Genomic DNA, 21,751 nt, shown 5'->3' on the forward strand with positions numbered 1-21,751 from the left:
CGAGGTACTAGAGGGACGTGCCGTTGCTGCTACTACCGCTGGCTACTTGCTGCTGTTGCCGTTTCTACTTGCGAATTGCTGCACGCGCGAGCTATCACGAGGCGCGGATGCACGGGACGCACGTCATTTTCCCCGGACAATGTGACTAGCACGAACAATCTGCCAACCTGACCTCCGCTTCCGCGAGACTGACATAGCGAATCAGACGAATCATCGTGCGAGCATCAGCGCCGCCTAGCGGCGCGCTCTGTCAGCGGTAGGCGCGCCGTTGCGTGCCGTGACGGATCGCGTTTGCCGCGCGTCTATGATGATCGATCGTTAATGATCAAACGGCCGTCGAAATGAACCCACGGTCGTTTCCGGGACGTCCGGCATCGCGATGAGTACGCCCGCGAGCGCGACGTCTGGATGAACGGCGTCGCGACGCCCATCTGTGACGACTAGCGGCGACACGCGTGGCGGCGCGTTTCGCGGATAGCGAGCATGTGGAGCGATGCCATTGGCTGAGCGACGCATGACGCGATGCGCGGCTATTTTCAGGTTTCTGCTAGGCTATTTCCTTGGCGCGTATTTTAAGACACCCGTCCGGTGACGGGACCGTCCGCGGCGTGTTTCCCATTATATAACCGCGACGTCGATGAGCGATGGGCCGCCGACTGTACGACTGTTGACCGACGACAATCTTGCCCTAATGAATTCTTAAGGACGTATCAAGAGGTCGATTGTATACCTTCAAACGAGATGAAAATTGTAAAAATGAGCGAATTTACTGGAATATTCGTAATTTCATTGATCAACATCTGGTGAATTTGCTCATTTTTGTAATTTTTGTCTCATTTTAAGATATACAATCGATCGCTTGGAGTATAATCGTTTGAAAAAATGACTACCCTGGTGGAAAAATTTGTCCGAATGGCTACATTCAGCAGAAAAAGCAGCTTTGCAACTGTTGTAAAATTCTTGAATATGATTGGTTTATATACTTAGATCGAAAAAGAAACTAAAGGCAACACCAATCATATTAAAGAATTTTCATCAGAGAGTCGTATTAACATCTTAAGACATTACTCAAATATGTTTTAAAATAAGAATAGACTATGAATACCACCTTAAAATTGGAAATTTGCACTTTCCACATAAAAATAAACGTCGTATGAAACAATTCAATAAGGTTAATATTATATTTAAGAATAATATATTTAAGGGTCATATGAAATAGTTTAATGAGGTCATACTTATATTTAATAATACCATTTTATAGTTTAAATAAAGTTTTCTTATTTTATCTTAATTTTTTGAAAAACATCTATCTATTTTTTTAAAAATAATTTTTGATCAGGATTTTAAATTGCGGGCACAATTTTTTGTATTACTTTCTAATATAATATAGAAAAATTTGTTTCATTTTGTTAAAAAAAAAATGTGTGTAATACATTCTTAATTCGTTCACCGAAATGTCGTTTCCTTTGAAAAAAACGTGAAAGATCGTTGTTTTCCCTTATAGAAATTTAGTACTGGAAAGTAGTGATTAATTATTATTTTGAGTATTATTGAAAGCATTAAACAAGTGCATTAACAGTGCTTTTAATACTCGATATAATTAAATTTCAGTATTAAATTTGTCAGTATTAAATTAGATTTCTGTAAGAGTCATGATGAAGGAAAGATTTATTCGTATTGTTTGAAATCTTCAAAAACTTTTGCACTTAAAACAAGATAAATATTGAAAAGAGAAAAATGAAGAATCTGAGTGCAAAAAGTGCAAATAACGCGAATGGACCTGAAGTTTCTAAAAATTCATTTTTTCGTTAGTTCTTTTTTTCTTTTCTTTTTTTTTAAATCTATTTCGAATTTCTTACGTATAGTGTGACGTGATCCAGCTGGTTTTTTTATTTCGCAATGAGATGAATGATTTGAATATCTCATTTCATCGAGAAAGGAAATGTTAATACAATGCCAAGCAAACGGTCTGCATTATTAATACCGACGTGACACACGATGAAGTTATTATTTATATCCGCGCGGCATAAACAAGTTCGGAGCATAAGCAACGTTCGCTGGAATGATGAATTGCGTCAGAAGTACAAGATGATAATACAAGGTCTACAATAGCAGTCATAAATTTTAATTCATAAGAAATCGACCAGTCGATTGTTTTGCCTCCCATTTGATTGTGATTGGTCAATTTTTTAACTTAACTTCAGATTTACAACTCCTACAATTCCTACGTAACAAGAAAAGAAATGTATGAATGAGCTCTTCGATATAATTCTCTTCAATCGAATTTTTAAGATTGCCAAAACTGGAAATCAGAGAAATCAGAAGTCAGGAAATTTTGAAAAATTTCCTGCAAAATTAATGGAAATTGTTTTGCTTTAAAGAAGTTTAATATGAATAGACTCTTGTTAGTTTTAAAATATTACCAACTTAAAAATTAAATGCAAGCAATGTCAGCAATATAATTAATAGTGATTAGCAATAAATTAATAATGACTTACATGACTATGTTAAGTTGCTCTTTCAACATAATATTTGATAGTTTTCAAATCAGAAATATGAAAAATTTGAAAGTATTGTTAAAACCATCAAGGAAAATCATGAAATTTTGCTTAGAAATTAGGCAAAAGTTATGGAATTTTAGAATGAAAAATTTGTGATAATCTTTCTTTCAAATTTCTTTTTTTATACTTAAACACGCGATTAAACACAACGCAATTCTAAAATCTGAGTCAAGATTAAAGGTGTCAATTAAAGCAGTTAGATCTTGTCGAAAAAAAATCGAAAATACGATCATAGGTAATTTTAAATTAATTGCAAACTTAAGCACACACAATCTTTGGATCTATTCTGTGTTTTCCCATAATCTCCGATAATTCTCCATTAATTTTCCATTGGAAATTTGCATCATCGAAAGGACGATTTTATTGAAATATCAAAAATTTAATTATATATACAAATAGATCTGAAAATAATTTTGTTGGATAATCATAATAATTTTATAGTTCAAACTGATTATCAGAATGTACGTCAAAAGTTTTTGCAACACTGCTTCTCATGCTTGAAATTTCCACATAATTATTTTGATAGTCCAGCAAAATTATTTCCCAATCGGTATCCAATTAAATTTTTACATATTTCAACAAATCATTCTTTCTATGCGAGATAACATATTTAATGGTAACGCTCGTTAAAATTGTTAACAAGCGCTTCAGAATTGTTTTCCGTACACAGAGGAAACGATATTTTACTGAACTATCTAAAAATTTAAATACAAATCTGAAAATAATTTTGTTAGACTATAAAAATAATTATGTACAAATTTGAAGCATGAGAAGTAATATTGTAAAAAGTTTTAACATTCTAGCAATCAGTTTTAGCGCGTTCTAAATAATTATTTTCATATAAACTTATTTCCGACAAACTTATTTTCAAATCTGTATCTTTTTAAATTTTTAGTCACTTTAGCAAAACCGTTCTTTTCGCGTCTCACGTTTGCCTTTCTACAATTAAAAATCCATCAATTAAAATAAAATGAACTTCTCCTTCCTCGGTGAGCTTTTATTTTCACGGTCGTTTTCACTACATTCCGCGAAATTCCTTTTCATTGAATATTTATGCCTGCCGCGAAACATTTATACGAGCACACGCTAAAGAATGGCTAAATGCACCCGCCTGTAATTCTCGCGACTGATTCTATCCGACTCTTCATCGCCCCATAATTATTGGACGTTAACTTCCCTTATTAACTCGCAAATTCGAGGCGGCACGGTCGGAACGAAGAGCGTCCAAAGATTTCGCTGGCGTGATTCCAAGAGATGTCTGAAATGCGTCTAAAAGCTACCGGATATTTTAAACATTGTTTAGATATATTTTATATTATCCCTTGGATTTTTGTCTTTGAGCTCTGAACACAAAAAATCTCAGGGATGTTCGCTCGTTATACAGAGGGATTTATAACATAGGTCGTACGTCTACCGAATTTTGACATGCGATAAATCTTGCAATAAATCTTTCAATTTTTCTTACAATTTTCTTTGTAGATGCAATCCTTTTTACCAAAGCTTGAAGCTTAAAACATCGCAGTGTATCTATTTTTTATAATCTTCTGTAATTTTGCATTAAGTTTGTGCTTGAGATAGCAATGACACGCATGTTAAAATTGTTAACGAGTAGGCAATTATCCGTAAGTGTCACGCTATCTTCCTACACGGAAAAGCAGCTTTGCTGAATTACCTAAAAAATTTAGCTAGATACAGATCTGAAAACAATTTTATTTAGACTACCAAAATAATTATGTAGGACATTCAAATTGATTTCCAGAATATCAAAACTTTTTACAGCATTGCTCAACATGCTTGAGTTGCCTACAACAAAATTATTTTGATGACTCAACAAAATGATTTTTAGATCTGTAACTAGTTACATTTTTAAATATTTTAACAAAACCGTTTTTTCTGTGTACGATTGAACATATTTCTGTCAATTGAAATTAACACGATGCGATTGACATAAAAAAATATTTAATTACGCGTGTCAAATTTGATTCCCATGTCTCTTAAATATCGAAGCATTTGTTATGTCAATGATAGGCCATGTATATATTGTTCCCATAAGATTCTGCATAGCTATTCAAATACATGTATACATGTATTGATCACCTGCACCTCCTCGCAAAGTCACGATAACAACATTCGAGAACAAAGAGCCCGCCAAAGTGCGAGTGATTAATTAAACACATCGTATCTGATTCTCACGATACGTCTCATAATCATCGCACGTCAACTTCTCACGCTGAAAGCTGGAAAACACTGTCAGAGCAAAACAATTCCACTAAAATGCTGATAAGCGGTTAATTAACACGTCACATACGGATCTCCCACGGGATTCTCATTCACATTCTAAGACTAGCACAAATCCGAAGCAATGTAATCGAGACGAGAAACTCAACCCTCAACCGTTGGAAACCCTTAAAATTTTTTTGGTTTCCGCCACAGATAGAATTAATTTTCTAAGATTTTTCAATTAAAGACGCAAGTGTTTTTAACTCTTTATTAGTACACACGATTGGGCCATTCGTATTTTGCACATTTGTTTTTGTTAAGTACAAAAGTATTTAAATAATGTCTCTACGATTTCCTTTTTTTTTTAAATACACCATTTTATAAATACCTTCTAAAGATGTTAAAATATATGCAAGAATTAATAATAATTTTTGTTTATATGTGCAAGAGATTAGAATTAACTCAGGACACAAATAATTCATCGAGTGTAATAAAAGACTCGAAAATCATTAAGTGCACTAAAAGTTAATTAAATCATCTTGTTTGCTCGCGAAATCTAATATGGATTAAGAATATTGCTGAAGAAGATTCCAAAGAGAATCGAAATATTCAATGAGTTCAATGATTTCTCAAGACTTTAAAAGAAGACATCAGCACATCAAATGGAGTAACAAATTTACTTGTTAAAATTTATTCCGCACTTCCTCTCGTGTGTGACTCTCATTAGCCCAGATTAATTATGTTTTTGTTATTTTAATTACTCTTCAACGTAATTAAGTACAGATTTGAGACTTTAAGCATTCACTAAATTTCCCTTTAATCATCTATATTGTGACAAAACGTGAACAGCAAAAATCTTAATGACGTCCGATTTTTCACAAACTTAAGTTACATGGAAACAACATTTCGCTAAAGTACCTAAAAATTTAGCTAGATACAAATCTGAAAATTATTTTGATAGTCCAACAAAATTATTTTCAGATGATCTGTACCTAACTCGTACTTCAGAAAAATCGTTTTTTCTTTTTGTACATGTATTTTCCGATCGAACAATTACAGTGCGATGAATTTGACAAGTTCACTCGATTATTCACTAATCACTGTTACATCAACTACATCATGGATACTTGTCGTTTGCTGACACAAATTGACAAATATTGTTCTGCCTTTGTTACTCATGAAAGGCAAAGAAAGATAGAATTACGACGTTTGTGTCATTAAATGAAAAACACTCAATGTTATTAGAGAGTGTTACAACAAACTGGATAGAGGTGGTGGAGGGAGCTTCGCTTTTTTTTTTTTAATTTTACAAATTGAAAGCCCAAATATCGCGGTTGAGGACTGAGAAATCGCGGATGACAAAACTAACCCTCTCGTCGCTGACTATCCCCTTCGACAGGTCACAATCTCACGCCAGATCGGCTTCGGACGCCGCGCGATACGACACGGACTCGGCAACCGGTCGCGATATTGCGGCACCACGACACTCCGCTGCGAACTGCTCTCTGCCGAGGACACTGTCCGGACGATCAGCTCGCTCGAGCGCCCGGGACGCGACTAGCCGGCCAAATCGCGCGCGCTCGAGCGAACGTTTTTAGCACGTCTTCGACGACGGCTTCCTAATTATTTTGGCAGAGATCAGCTCGAAGAGCTGCCGCTCTCCCGATCTTCGGCATCGCTTCCTCCCCTTGCACCACCGCGCGTCCCGCCAAGGACTACGACGCTCTTGGGGTGGTTTTTCGATTCTCGCCCCCACACATAAGAATGGAGTTATTAAGGGGTGATAATGCTTTGAAAACGTTTCTTTACACGCAAAATATCTTAATTATAACGTATACAAGTTTCAGCTTTACATATTTGTCATAAGTCGAATTTTTTCTCAAAAAAGCTTATCTTCTTTTGTATTTATTTTATAAACTAAGTATTCAAACAGTTGCTGAATCAACTATTCAACAGTTTCTTTTTACTTTCTTTGCCGAGTTGTATGAGACCGAGAGTATGATTATATGATTATTCTTTCATCTAATTATATAAGTCAGAGGATGCACGAACTTTCTCGAATATATTCACGGTTGCTTTAAGCTTTAATGGAAAATGTCGAGGCAATACTCCGAATTACAAAAATTATTGAAATAATAAGTTATTCGGACCGACAAAAAAATGTAAAGATATTCATGAATCCAGTTCTAAAATTGTAGTGCATAATTATATCAGCTATAAAATTAACTCTCCAGAATATGAAATAAATATATATGTAATATTTGTATAATATAATTAAAATCTTTTCAAGCCTGAAGTACACTTTAAACACCAGAGTAACGATATAAAACATTATCTGAAATTTCAATCAAATAAATTATAAACCCCTTTACATAACAAGAGCCAGTTTCTCTGCCGAGATATAAGTATTCATTTGATCCATTTTAAGCACGGAAAGCGCGAAAAGCGCAGCTGGGAGAAGCAGATCTGTAGTCACGATTTGAGTGAGTGGACTGGTGGAATCTATTTGAAGACGAGAGATGCAACATGTTGGACGGGCCATAAGGATAAGAAACGTACTGCACTTGTTGGCAAACAAGTAGAGGTCGTCGTTATATGTGACGAATGCCGCACATAGGTACGCGGGATGAGGTAATCCGCTTTGTTGAATTATCCATTCTCGAACGAAACCGATATCTTCTCTCGTTTATGTAAAAAATTGCATGCGATTGTCCCAGCTATATTAAATAATTTGCTTTGTAAACGATCGTCTTGTTTAATCAGAATTCGTTTTCGCAACAACACAAGTCCTTCGGGAATATTAAAATTCAGCAGACAAAATCGATATTATACTTTTAAAGAATTGATCTTTTATTATCCGGATCAGTTACTACAATTAGTTAATAAAATTAACGTCCGTAAAATTAATTAAAAATCCGCTTTAATGCATCGCGTTTTTTAATTCATCTCAAAATTAGCTAAATAAATTTGAAGTTTCTCAAATGAAAAGACTGATTTGTGATGAATTGCTTTATGAAGAAGCTAACTGCAATATTGACTTGACTCAATCGTCGCTCGACAAATCATTTCTTGTAATGTTAATGGCAATGTCGATATATCATGTTATGCTATTGTGACGTGATACCATATGGCAATGCGGTCGCATTTCGATATCCGATTATTACGGACGCTGCACGCATTAACGCATTCCCTACGACACGATATGAAATCATCCATTACGTATTTCAGCCGCGGACCCATCGCCAAAGATAACAGAATGCCTTTGAAATTTTTATAAATAGCGTCGTTTATAAATCGCGCGTAATAATCGACCAAAAATTATTCGGAAGGCTCTGAAATGCGAGAGAAAAAAAAACAGATATCTGTCTATGTGTTGCATTAAAGTTTTAGTATTAAGCGTTAATTTTGCTGAGCTTAAAACGTTACAATGGCCCATTTAGTAATACATTTGGTAAGCTTAATGTGTCGTAAGTTGAACACGCACGTGTACTTGTTGTGGGCACGTGTTATCTCTTATTAAATACGGATTTAACTTTTTTATCGAGTATCTCTCCCTCAGCGCGCAATTCGCTGGTTGGTGTTTTATAACGATGTTTAATTATAGTTCAGGATTGCACAAATTACCACGACGTCGCGGGTCGAGATAATTTCCACGGCTCGCGAAAATTGTTTTACTCGAGTGCGCGGATGTGGTGGTGACCTACAAAAACTAAAACGAATTCTTGGCTCTAGTTATTATAGGTCGCGTAATACGCGCTTCTACATACCTACTCGTCGAAAAGCCGCGGGTTTTACGCGGTTTCACGCGTGATCGGGAATATTAAACGGTTTTACGACGTTTTTACTGACTTTCTCAATGCACACCGAGCCGCTTTATGAATACGCGAACTTTTAGCGCGAGCGTTGCGACGCGTTAAAATATTTTATTTACTGTGGGACGACACGCTTTTAATGCGGACCTCACTTTGCAAGCATTTATTATGCAACCGCGTACTTATATTGCCACGCAGTGAAACAACACACATGTAACAGAATGGGCTTGTGCCGCTCGTTTCATGTAATTTTCATTACGCAATACCCGAGGCGATACCGATAAGAATTTTTTTGGTTATCTAATTATAAGATAACATCAGTTTTAACAATTTCTTGTAAATAATTTTTTTTTTTAATGTTTCTTTAAATAACAACATGTATATTTTCTAATTCAGCTTCGCTCCATTATTTCCAAATGTTTCAAATGCGCCGTACAGCCTTGGGCCATAAATATAAAGCACCCCTACAAATTAATGTAAACATTTTATGCCTAACGAAAGATGAAATAAAAACAGTTGTTTGACTGAAAAAGAATATTTATTTTTAGAATTTTAATATTTATATTTTATATTTATTTTTATAAATTTAATTCCTTATTAATTCTTTTTCGGCTTTTATTTCCGTCTTTTCCAAGATAACGCAATAAAAAATAAATTGAGGATATTTTATACTTATGGTCAAGGTACAATATTTATGAAAAATCCACTAAATTTTTCTATAAAATATTTTGTGATCCAACTTCGAGCGACAATTTTTATATGAAGATAAAACCAAAGAGAAATATATCTGCGTTCAATATAAAAATTTGCAATGCCTTTGGTTTCGATAATTTACATATTTTTTCACGCGTTGATTTAAAACATCTTGCTTTGAAAACCAATACTCTAGAGTGATTTCTGCTATTCATTTAATATTATTCAATTTAGAGAAATTGTCTCCATTTCGCATTGTAAAAAAAAGAGTGTAAAATTACACAAACAGCAAATATAAAAATAATTTTCGATTTCAATAAAAACATGTTTTTCTTTATAAATCAATTTCTTTCTTATGGTTCGTGAAATTTTATATATTTTTTTCTATAGTATAAAATTTACCAAGAGTTATTCAGTTTTCAAGAATTACTCTGTTCGTAAAAACACGCAGTTTCTAAATTTCTGAATATTGCGTGACAAAAGGAAACATTCCTATCCACAATTAATATGCAATTCTATATCAGTAGAGAATCACTACAAAGCGGAGTAACGCTCTAGAGACATCTCTCGTCCGGCTAGCTATTTAAAAGTAGTCGAGCCACCGCCAGTATAAATGAAGAGCAATCACTACCGTATTTACGAATTTCTGAATCTCGCGATGTTGACGCACGAAATTTTGCAATTTTCACCATAAAGCTGCGTTCTCCAATGCAGCCCTTCGCTGGCAAATCGGGAAAGTTATTCACGATAATCAAAATCGATCACGATAATAATACGATATTCCACGGCTAATCCTTCTTGGCTTCTCACTACACTTACGTTCCATCCTCCCGCGGTTTTCATTCCGGAAACGGAGGATTCGTCACTGCGCGTGGTCACACGAAGAACACTATGCAACTGCACACCATGGTTGCGCGGCGAGGGGACTTACCAGTGCTTCTGTCTTCAATTCTTCAACTTTTACACTTGGAAGCGCTGCGGGGGGGGGGTGTGGACCACCCCCGTTTAAGCCTTTCACACTGTTCTCTCTGTCTTTCTTTCTCTCCCTTTCTTTTTCCCTTTCAATCCACTACTCCTCGGTGCGCATCGTCGTTTATTGACGCGCCGCTTTCGACTGGGGCCCTCTATGACGTGCAGGAGAGTCGTTTGCGCGACGGCAAAAGGGAAGCGGAACAAACAAACATTCAAAAAGAGGTAACTGCGCTGCTGAACAAAACGAAGCACCGAGCGACCGCGAAATTCACTTAAATAGTCCGTAGCCGTCGCTACCTGGTGGCGAGACAACGAAAGCCTAACTCTGGCCGGAAGCCAGTGGCCCCGGCGGCTGCTGTGGATGTCGTCGTCGCTTTTTTGCGTTTAACCTTCGAATTTGAAGAGCTGAGAGTGGAAGAGGGATGCAGGGAAAAGAGGAAAGAAGGAGAGACAGTGCCATCCGATTTAAACGTCGTCGATCTAAAAGTATATCTACCATATTTTGACACCATCAACAGCATGGTGTGCTGATCTATGATTCCTTGGTTCACCATAAAAGGAATAAGTTGAAAAAAAAAAAAGAAAATTTAATATCTCGAAATAGTTTCTACACCGTACCGGCCGTTTATACACCGTACAGGTAGGAGCTATAATAATAAAGAAGAGAATATATACTTTTTTTATACTTTTTTAAGATAAGGGTGGAACTTTTTTACTTTTCTTTTAAAGTAACAAGATATCTGTGAAATAAATGACTGAGTAGATAGATAGACACGATGATATATCATAATTGCTTCCACAGAAATCTTTTTCTTGATTTGTAGGCAGCTTTTCTAATTTTTTATTTATACGCGGAAGATAGTATTATGTGAACATACACACTCCAAATAAACTCGGCCATTTTTCATCGTTTGTGCTTTTGCTTTAGGACGATTTCTCTAATGTATTATTTTTAGCGAGTTTGAGATATTACTACTTCCTACATTCTTTCCTGAAAGAATAAATAAAATTGAGAAGTTTCTTCAATGTCAACGATGATGTTATGTATTATGTAATAATCTTTAAAAAATGTGTCATTAAAAAAACATTTAACATCGACATATACATAGAAGTTTAAAGTTTCTCGACACGTTTGTCACTCCATTAGTCTAGAATCTTCAAAATAAAATAAAAAAATGTACTAAAATAAAAACATTGCCGAATCGATCGAGTGTCTTTTAGAAAACTAAACCACCGTTTAGATCAACTATAAATACACATACGTAACTCCGCTTCGACTGCGCTCTCAAGTATTATTCTTATTAGAATTATACAAGGCTCACGTTTTCTTCAAGAACGAAAATAGCCGATTGGCTGATATCCAAATACGATATCAGGCACATCTTCGAGGACAATCTACCGCGAGCATTCTGTCGGAAAATTTGTTTTTTGGCCATCCCATTTTCATCTTTTGCATTAATGCGATCAAGGTTGCTCATCGCGAGCATCGATCTTTTCTCATCGCCCTGCACTCTCTGTGCAAGTATTTTATACCTTTTGATGTTAGTATCTTCTTGTCTATCTCTTCTATAATTAATATCGGTTTTTACATTTGCAGACGTAAACACACATAATAAAGATGTGACACAATCAAATTTTTTAATATGTAATTAGCGTACATTTTTATTGGAGATTATTTATTGTTATGTTTGTGTGTAATATAAAATGTTATCTTATCTTCTAATAAAGTTTTGTTGTTATTCGTTACATGTTTTTAATCGTTTAAATAAATTAATTTAAAGGAATTAATTTAATAAATTTAATAAAAGGACCGTTGATTCTTACAGAAACGAAATGGCCAATTTATTATAGAAAGACAGTTACTAATTACGGAGTACTAAAAGTACTAAAAGTACTAAAAGTACTAAACAACAACGCTTTTAAGACTTAAAATAAGTAATTAATCACTGTCTTTCAGTATTAAATTAGCCAGTATTAAATTAGTCAGTGTTAGATTTCTCTAAGGATGAGAATGATGGATTACATATTAAAATATGTATTTCCGTGGGAATGAAAAAATTCATGGAGTTATAATGCATGATCCATAATTTTATTTATTTATTTATTTTTTGGAAGACACACTCCTTGCTCGAATCGAATGAACGAATTATCATATCTCCCGGTAGCAATGGCTTGCTACGTTCCAAGTGTAAGCACTTGAGAGACGCAAATGAGAATACGGGAGAAAGAGACGGGTCAACGTCCCGTTTCTCGAATCTCAAATACATTTAATGTACATACGCGTTCCCACGTTTTGCGCCTGTAAGATATCCCTCGTATCGCGTGTGCTTCGTCAAATTTGCCAAGTCCTCCGGTTATCTCGCACACGTCAGAATCGCGTTGCACAGGCTTGCTGCACAAGGCTGTGATGTAACATGACGAGACAATAATGGCACCATACGTGATATTAGTACCAAAGTACTGTCCCAGTTTCGCCTCTTAATGACAACGTCAGGATCATGTCGCACAAAATTGCTTGATTTAATTTATCTTGGTTTTATTTAAAGTTGCAAAACAATTAAATTGTAAGATATAACAGAATTTTTTATAACACAAAGATACACCAATTGGTGTTATATTTATCTCATTCTGTCAATCATGACTTTTATAATGTTTAAAAGATAATGTCTATATAATATAATTATAATATCTAACTCTGGCAAAAATTAAAATCGCAGCATAAATTGAATGTACTACATCTCGTATAAAGGGAGATTAAAAAAAGTGTAAACGAAACTTCTAGGGAAAGTTGAGGCAACAAAATGTAAAAGAAGCGTAAACGCCTTTTACATTTTGTTGTCTCAATTTTCGCCTCCTAGAAGCTTCGTTTATATTTCTGGTCCTCTTCCTTTACATTCGACTTACATTCTAATTTTTATTTTCGCCAGGGAAAAAATCGTAAAACTAGTAAGAATAAAAAAATTACATCTTGAAATGAAGGATAATTATACTAAAAAATAAAAATCATTTAAAATCATTTAAAAACTATTTTATTTTGTTACCTTTTTATGTTTTATATTTTATTTTTATTATTGTTTATATTTCTTTTATATTCAGTTGCTAGAATTTTCTGGATTTAAGAATCTTATTACGTATGGATGTGCGCGAAAGTACGGCCATTTTAAAATATCCCTCTAATAATGAAAAACACTATACAAAAATATAAGTCTGCTAGCTATTCCATGATGAAAGGCGTAATAAATAACGAATTGACATGAACAAACTCTTCAAAATCTTTTACGTTGTGAAATAAGAAGATGAGAATAGATCGCTTAGGACATCAGGAGATAAGTGCGAAAAAGTGTGTCATAAAGGCGGATGCTTTCTGAGAAGAACTCTTCGTCGCAATATACTTCAAAGATGAAGCAGCGGGCAATTCTGGACACTGGATAAACATGTCGGTGCCACATACGCTTTATCGCGAAAGTTACTGCCGCAAATATGTTTGTTTTAAATACATCTATGAACGTGCGGTATTGGCGATTACATTTCGGTAACAGTATTCTGAAAATACTTGCAGTGACAAGTCTGTTTTCTCAATATTAGAATGTATAATCGATATATATTAGTTACAATTTTTGCTGCATGGTTATTTTTTTGCCGATGTTATTTTTTTCAATTTACATTTTAATTATAAATCTCAAAAAAAGTTAAATATATTTTTAACGAATAAGTCTTGTTTATCATCCAGTCGACACCAACTAAAACATGACATCTACATAATTTTGCACTTAACAAACTAACTGTAATGTAACTATTATGTAACATCACGTTGCTATATTTACAATAAAATTAATAGAAAATTCCTTATAATTAAAATAAAGGTAAACAAAAAGATTAATAGAAATCAGCGCGATGATTAAAGCGCAATAATTATGATATTACATTGAAATGTTTATTAATGTTTCATGTATTTAATATTTACATTTATATTGTTGAGTGCAAAATTATCGAATTGATGTTATATTATTTTTGGTGTCGAAAAATTACCTGCAATTTTTTTATTATATATATATATATATATAAACTTTTCAATCAATACTTTAACTCTCTTTACTGATTCATAGTGTCGATGTCTTATGAGTTAATCGTCAATTAAAAAAATATTTAATTATACTTATAGTTACTTTTCAATTATTAAATCTTATATTACTGTGCCACATATAGAAGAGATCCTCTTTCCATATGCTTTTCTAATCTGCGAAATTAAATTGATTCGTGCAAGAAATGCGTCTTTATCGACTATAATACATTTTGTGACGTGTATGCAAATATCAAAAGATTAAAAAAATATACGTTCATTACGTATCAAATAACGACAACATGTGCCATAAGCTGTCGGAAGGCAGTCCTTGAATTCGCAACACTCACGAACACCGTCGGCTTGTCGAAAGACCGAACTGTCGGAACCAGTAACGGTTAAACGGTCGTCCCTATGAAACATCCACGCTATCAGCATTCTCTCATTATAGCAAACGAAAATAGACGTTGTTACTTCGTCGCTTACTCTGACCGGCGGTTCAAAGCGCGGCGTATTCTTAGCTAAAACTCAAAGTCTTACGTAAAACCGGCCCACGGTATAGTGATGTTTTGGAGCATCATTAGAGCTAGAAACTCCGCTTCTCCATGCTCGATGTGTCTTCGGCTATTCGCGTGGTAGATTCATCAATCCGGAAGAAGCTGCTTCTTGCTCTACAAGTGCAGTATGAACGGCTATTTCGAATGAGTTAACGAATAAAAATAGAAATCTCGAAGCTTAATTCAGAAGTATCTTTCTAATCGGAAGACTGCAAGGAATACCTTTCAGCGAATTTTCGCTATAAAAACTCAAGTTCGAATTTATTTGAATATCTATAATTCACCGAGTTAGTAACTTACCGTTGTATACATGCCACATCTTGTACACACAAAAAGAAGAGAAGCTTTTTTTATAGCGTAAATATTGCTGTTTTATTTTGACGAACTAAAACTATGCCACTTTTATAGTGACAATATGATCGAAAACCTCATTCATAATAATAGTTTATCTATATAGGTTGAACATGTGTTTTGGCGAGCTTTATTCGTAGTGAATTTTAGAGGAGGCTGATCTAAACATGTGTTTTGTGTGTGTGTGTGTGTGTGTGTGTGTGTGCGTGCGTGCGTGCGTGCGTGCGTGCGTGCGTGCGTGCGTGCGTGCGTGCGTGCGTGCGTGCGTGCGTGCGTGCGTGCGTGCGTGCGTGCGTGCGTGCGTGCGTGCGTGCGTGCGTGCGTGCGTGCGTGCGTGCGTGCGTGCGTGCGTGCGTGCGTGCGTGCGTGCGTGCGTGCGTGTGTGTGTGTGTGTGTGTGTGTGTGTGTGAGAGAGAGAGAGAGAGAGAATCAAAGAGTATTACGGGGCACGTGTCGATGACAGTACAAACAATAGTATTTATTTATAATGATTTTTATAAATGAATTACTAAATAATTAAAATGAAACCACTCGTCAGATAAACAGACGATCGATCAAAACGTATTTAAAAATGAATAAAATACTGACAGATTAATGAATCGCTCATTTCGATCATATTTTTCTATTGATTCGATACATGCATGAATAATTGCCACTCGATTGCTTTATTCATAAAATGTATCTGTGTTTCATATTACTTTAAATTAAGATTAATTTAAATACCCATTAAGAATATTTCAATTAACGTTATCTTTAAAAATATTATCGAAAAATTACTTACTAAAATAGACTTATTATGTAGAAAGCAGAAAATAAACTTTATACGATTTTATGTAAATTAGTAAGAAAAGAGTATTTTCTTTTATGTATGTGAAGAATGTGATTTTGATAATTCCTGAGCAAATTGTTTTGACGTCTTTTTAATTTTTAACAAAATTAATTATTTATTACAATATTGTAAATATATAAATGAATAATTATAAGAGTCCTAAATATTACCATATTAAATTTAATTAAACCAGAAATTCAGTTTTATTCAGTTTTTCTATAATTCTTTTTAAAAGAATTCCGTTAATTATAAGCCATAATCCTTCATAACGCATCAAACATTTATATTTTGTTACAATAGTTTTCGAAGGCTCAAGGATGAATTCTAAACAACACGCATACGTTTTTGTCAGAGATGTTCCCGAAGAAAAATCTCCGAAATATAATTTTATATCATCGTGGCATTGCATTCGTTGAAATTTATGAGATATTATCAAAGAGCAATTCACGTCATTCCCCTGTCGTTGAACAGAAGAGCTCTATTGCTGGCTGAAGGCACTTTCAACATCTAACGATATCATTAGCATCCGGAAATTACTACCGCGACAGCTTGAAAGAGAACAGCATCAGCCCTACCCGTCAATTTTAAGACAAAAAATTCACGTTATGCACATACATAAATTTCAGGGATTAGCATAGAGAAATATAACAAACTAACATGGCAATTTAATACAAATATATTACATAAGAATTATAAGTTATATGTCATTTCCAATAAAAAAGAGCTTCAAAAGTTTTTTTTCTCTTGTATCTTATTTTCAAAATTTATATATTTAATTAATAATTATGTTTAAAAATTTATATTTTTCTGAGAACCTTACATATACACGGAAAAGACGGTGTTCTGAAGTATTTAAAATTTTGTTAAATATAAATCTAAAAATAATATTTTGTTGGATCATCAAAATAATTATGTAGAATACTCTCAATTAGTTACTAGAATGTTAAAATTTTTTTGTGCAGCGTTGTTTATTATAGTTAAAATAATTATTTTGAGAAGTCCAACAAAATTGTTTTCAAATCTGTATTTATAATTTTTTAATATTTTAACACAGTCACTTTTATTTCCGTGATATTTCAGAATTTGCGCGATTCCAGAATACGGAATATATGTGTTATTCTTTGTGTCAGAAAAAATAACTTTCTTCTCTGGCAAGATTCTGACTAATAGTAGTTTTTAAATGATTGAGAGTTATAGATATAAAGTTAACGATTGAGCGTTTATAGTGCAAAATCAGGATAATCCGCAGGATAACCGCGCTGAATCTCTACGTTGTTCATCAATCTTCTAAAAATTTTATATTAATAACCATGCATGATCACATGACGTGATGTTAATGATGAGAAATTACAAAAATTCTTAATATAAAGTTAAGAATTAGGACTTGAGAATATTTCAAGTCCTATTTAAGTTAGATTAACGTTTGTTCATTCACTTCAGATATGAGTTAATGCTTCTCTGTGCCCTTGCCAGTTATAGTCTCTCAATATACACGCTGTGAACCGCTCCATAAATACGTTACGTTAGGTATATGAACAAGAAGAGTATCAAGCGTGGGTGACTGGACCAGGAACTGAATCCGTTTTCGCTCTTTCTTTTGCCGAACAATTGCTCTCGTTACTGAACTACCCAGATTCTACGCATTAAATATACGCATCTGCTTGCTCATGTTCTAATTTCTAATAGTATTCCTCTAATTTCTAAATGAACACTTAGAAAATAGATTTTCGTGACGTTATACAAAGCATTCTGTCTTCTGTAAATTCTTTAATCAATTTATAATATCAAAAGCAAAAATTTAATATCAAGAAATCGGTAATTTATTAATTTTTCTCAATAAAATATAAATCTGCAATATAAATTTATCGAAGACAAAATCTAGAAGATAAGCGGTAAGCTTGATATACTTTATTTATTATATAATTTCTGTTTTTTCACATATTTGTATAATTTATATATATCTCAGAGAATCGGAGGTTATTTTGAAAAAAAACTAGTTACTCGTTCAAAATAGTAAATTACTGTTATTAGTTACTGATTCTCAAATCTCTTATCATTACTAAAAAAGTAACAATTTGTTATTTTTCCGTTACTTTTTTAATGCTGAAATAAAAGCAGTCTGAAAAATTTTGCAATACTTTTTGTTTAAATATCATTAAAAGCAACCTAACAATAATAACATTAGATCGATATGTGAAAACATATAACTAAGGAGCGAAATATAATTTTTCGATTCAAGCTAAAGCTTTGTACGTACATAATAAAATTTTAAAGAGAATTCATATATATGTACATACCTAAAATTCTACAAATTACACGCCGATTAAATTTTCGGTTTTAAAACACAATCCAATTGACAAGTAATTTTTCACAATAAATTGTAAAAATTTTTGTAGTACATAGCATCACTTCCGTCAAATATAAAGATTAGTATTCATAAAGTTTGTTTTGTAGTAATACAGCTCTATAATTGGTTATTGCGATGGCATTCTTAAGAATGTCATAAACTAATCACAGAGCCATATTAGCATTCTCTATACATAGTAGCGATTTATTGGTGACACATTAGTTAAACATTGATGTTGAATTAGGTCAATATTGGATCAACATTATACCAACATTGTATCAATAAATTGGAACAATATTAGCTGTTAGAGATTAGAGGATTAACAGATATAAAGTACATGTTTATTTATGTATTATTTACATGATTCATCACACGGGTCTTTGCCTCGCAACATATACAACATTCTTTCCGATTAGGAAGTCTCCACGGTCAGGGCATGTCAGTCAAGCTCACATAGACTGTACTAAGAGATGCCGAATCAAGAATGCATGCCCTGCACAATGCAGACGCCAATGGTGATGCAATCCGTAATCGCGTACATGATTTCTTGCATGCGCGGCATGAATGAACGACGAATGAACGGCAGCTGATGCGCATCTCGCAACCGGCATCGGAAGCACTTAAATGCAATTGACTGCAATTAATTCTCCTGGCGCAGATTATTCGTAGACTGGGTGGATCGATTATAATTTAAATTTATATTTTTAATTAATATTACGTAACTATAGATTTAATGTTTATTATTGATAATGATGTTAGAAGATTACTGTTATTAGAATGATCGAAATTATAATTGCATGATCGGGGAAACTACATAGGTAATCTATTTTAAATTTGTCATTTTAATATAACTGGAAAACTCTCTATTATTATTTAATTATATAAAGAATATGATAATGATATATTTGATAGCGATACACATGATAAAAATATTATGATAAATAATAATAGATTTTATGAAGATTGAAATCCATTTTTAATGGATGAATCCATTTTTAAGATTGTTTTTAATTTCTACGTTTTATACGATTCTGTTTGACGTACTAAAATAAACTCTCCAATTTCTGTTCATGTCGCAATTCAATTATTCTCCGTATTCTTTTGTCCTTTACGCTCATAATTAACAGAGCGATAGAGTATAATAAATTTTTTCTTTCATATGTAAATGTAAACTGTTTATATTGCTCATTCTGCAGCATTACATCCTTATATATTTCCATTACAATTTTTAAACATCCATTTCTCTGCTATTCGCTTCAAGCCGCGTTCAGACTAAGCAAACAGACGCGAATAAACACAAATGGAGGAACGTGTTTCAATGAGTATGTGAACGATGTCGCGAGTATTAGCGGACTTGTTAAAGTATATTATTCACTCGTGTTTATTCGCGTTCGCTCGCTCCGACCTGGATTTGGTCTCAGATGACGACTGTCCCGATCGATCGAGGAAGAGATCGACTCGAGAGCCGCCGAAATCACGCGCGCGACGCCGCTTTCAGGGTTAACTCGGATCCTACTTATGTAAAATCTTGAACGAGTAACATTGGAGTTAATTATAAACACGGCCGCCTAGCTACTGTCCGTGCCGCGCGTCGCCGTCGTCGTCATCGCCGTCGGCTGCCGCCGCCTGTCTTTACCTGCCTACAGCCTGTGCGTGCAATTTACGCGATGCACAGGCGGTGCATCTTAGCACGGCTAGCGACCTAAACTAAAAATAAGTAGTCGGCCAGAGGGAGTCCGGGGGTCCGATCAACGGCCAACTGGGCCAGTAAAGTAGTCGTGGCTCAACGTCCCAAATATAGTCCGACATCTACATAGCCGTCGATCTGTCCTATGTCCTGGTGCATCGTTGCCACCACACCACCCAATCGTATGCACCGCAGAGCGCATCTCTGGTGGCATAATACTTGAGATCTGTCACTGGCGATTCCCCGATGGATTTACCCGTCGGTCGAATCGGAGCGAGTTCTACTCTAATTTTAGCTCGTATTGTCCCATTGCGCGAAATTGACTTCTCGCCGCCGTGAATTGATTTATTAATTCGGAAAATCCAGAATTTATCCGCGATCTCTTTTAACGTTAGCGCAATTGCATCTATCATTATCTACTAAATCTATATCTACTTTGTATTTTTTTCGTGTTAAATTAATTTTGTACTTAAATAGAGTTTGTACAAAGATGTTGAAAGACACAGTAACGTTTATTTTGATGTATTAAACGTTACTGTGTCGTTTTTCCGAAAACACGTAGAAATGTAATACTTTAAATTAATTTATTTGATATTTTGCTTCCTTACTTCAAAAGTTATAACTAAAAAAATTGAGTTATGTCATGTTTAAAGTACATAGTAAAAACATTTTATATTTGTGTTGGAAACGTTCCAATCAAGTCTTTGTTAAAATTTTGTGTTAAATTTTTTACATATTTCGATATTAATTTAATGTGACTATGTTGTTTAAATATTTTGTAAATCGATATATATTTTCATCAAAATAAGACAATTTAGTAAACAAATAATATAAATGTATTGCTTTTTTTAAATGTAAATTCGAAGATAAATGAATAAAATACACACGTAAATTCAACACATTATATAAATACCTATTAATTTCATTTAAAAACATACTTTCAAAAATTGCTTACAAGTTACTTTTTTTGTTAATTTTTTTACATAGTAATTAATCATGTACTAATTAATTATTTATTAATTATGTATTAATTAATTATTTTGTTAATTTTTAAACATAATATTTGTGTTAATTTTTAAAATTTTTATTTTATGTTATGTTACGTCGAGTGGACTCCACGATTTCTTCGTTTCGCGAACGTTTGATTAATAAAATAAGGCACAGATAAATTTAATCGATAACACAAATTCGAAGAAACTTTTCCAGCCGAAAAAACTATGTTTATTCAAAAATAAATGACCGCGATAATAAAATTTATATAGCATCAACGCATCGGAAATCAAACGTTTAGTCTCCTCTCGAGTGTCGTGAAAAAGAAAATCGTCAAATAATTATTATTAAACCGCGCTGTTGGCACCAAGATGCCAAGCCAGGTCGCGAACCAATTTCCGCGATAATAAAAGTGATAGCGGCCACCATATTCGAAAGAAGGCAAAATATTTAATCATCTCACACCTATCATGCGTGTCCAATGATAATAGTAATAAATTTCATAATGACATCTTCCGATATTGAGTAAATTAATAAAATTGTTAACACGCTTCTTGCTTTCCAAGGAGCACGACTAAATCCACGGATATTTGCTCATCGCTCAACGTGAAAGCAATTTGATAACATGTAGAATTTTCCCATTTGTAAATAAAACTTGAGCAAACACCGATA

General features: G+C 33.9%; 1 protein-coding gene across 2 annotated transcripts in view; it reads right to left on the reverse strand.

The window, feature by feature from the left end:
- Positions 1-10,522, reverse strand: part of LOC108751226 (calcium-transporting ATPase sarcoplasmic/endoplasmic reticulum type) — a 57,114-nt gene extending 46,592 nt beyond the window's left edge. The window contains exon 1 of one of the 2 annotated variants that reach the window (XM_018491297.1): positions 10,218-10,522. The gene's annotated coding sequence lies outside the window, so the exon portion shown is untranslated. Of the gene's footprint in view, positions 1-6,150; positions 6,348-10,217 lie in introns of those variants that run through there. The other variant, XM_018491298.1, reaches the window with a different exon arrangement.
- Between the last annotated feature and the right edge of the window lie 11,229 nt (positions 10,523-21,751).

The sequence above is a fragment of the Trachymyrmex septentrionalis genome, unplaced genomic scaffold (genome assembly GCF_001594115.1).
Source record: "Trachymyrmex septentrionalis isolate Tsep2-gDNA-1 unplaced genomic scaffold, Tsep1.0 scaffold42, whole genome shotgun sequence".
NCBI lineage: Eukaryota > Metazoa > Arthropoda > Insecta > Hymenoptera > Formicidae > Trachymyrmex > Trachymyrmex septentrionalis.